Source organism: Rhincodon typus, chromosome 2 (assembly GCF_021869965.1).
Source record: "Rhincodon typus isolate 14 chromosome 2, sRhiTyp1.1, whole genome shotgun sequence".
NCBI classification, from domain to species: Eukaryota; Metazoa; Chordata; class Chondrichthyes; order Orectolobiformes; family Rhincodontidae; genus Rhincodon; species Rhincodon typus.
Window position 1 is genome coordinate 71,797,113 of NC_063333.1, and position 1,389 is coordinate 71,798,501.

The following is a 1,389-nucleotide window of genomic DNA, read 5'->3' on the forward strand; positions in this document are numbered from 1 at the left end:
AGAAAACCTTGGCGGATAGGATCAAGGAAAACTCCAAGGCTTTCTACATGTATGTGCAGAACAAAAGAATGACCAGAGAAAGGGTAGGGCCGATCAAGGATTGTAAAGGGAATTTGTGCACAGAGCCTAAAGAGATAGGAGAGGTCCTTAATGAATACTTTTCTTCAGTATTCACAACTGAGAGGGACCTAGTTGTAGAGGAGGATGTTGTGAAACAGGCAGGTAGGCTAGAGGAGGTTCATGTTAGTAAAGAAGATGTGCTAGGAATTCTGAGGAAGTTGAAGATAGATAAGTCCCCCGGGCCTGATGGGATTTATCCAAGGATTCTATGGGAAGCGAGGGACGAGATCGCAGGGCCTTTGGCGATGATCTTTTCGTCCTCACTGTCTGCGGGTATAGTGCCGGAAGATTGGAAAGAGGCAAGTGTCATTCCCTTGTTCAAAAAAGGGAACAGGGATAACCCCGGAAATTACAGACCAGTTAGTCTTACGTCAGTGGTGGGCAAATTATTGGAAAGGGCTCTGACAGACAGGATTTATGATCACTTGGAATGGCACAGTTTGATTCATGATAGTCAGCATGGATTTGTGAGGGGTAGATCATGCCTCACAAACCTTATTGAATTCTTTGAAGAGATGACCAAACACGTGGATGAAGGTAGAGCAGTGGATGTGGTATACATGGATTTAAGTAAAGCGTTTGATAAGGTTCCCCATGGTCGGCTCATGCAGAAAGTAAGAAGGCAAGGGATAGGGGGAAATGTGGCAGATTGGATTCAGAATTGGCTGACCCTTAGAAGACAAAGGGTGGTAGTGGACGGAAAATATTCAACATGGTGCTCAGTTATGAGTGGTGTACCACAAGGATCTGTTCTGGGTCCTCTTCTATTTGTGATTTTTGTAAATGATTTGGATGAAGGAGTGGAAGGGTGGATTAGTAAGTTTGCGGATGATACGAAGGTGGGTCACATTGTGGACAGTGCAGAGGGCTGTTCTAGGTTACAAAGGGACATTGATAGGATGCAGAGCTGGGCTGAGAAGTGGCAGATGGAGTTTAACCCTGAAAAGTGTGAGGTGATTCATTTTGGAAGGACAAACTTGAAAGCAGAATGCACGGTTAACGGAAAGATTCTTGGCAGGGTGGAGGAGCAGAGGGATCTTGGGGTGCATGTTCACAGTTCCCTGAGAGCTGCCACCCAGGTGGATAGAGTTGTTAAGAAGGCGTATGGTGTGTTAGCTTTCATTAATAGAGGGATTGAGTTCAAGAGCCGTGAAGTTATGCTCCAGCTATACAAAAGCCTGGTTCGGCCACATCTGGAGTATTGTGTCCAGTTCTGGTCACCTCATTACAGGAAAGATGTGGAAGCATTGGAAAAGGTGCAGAGGAGAT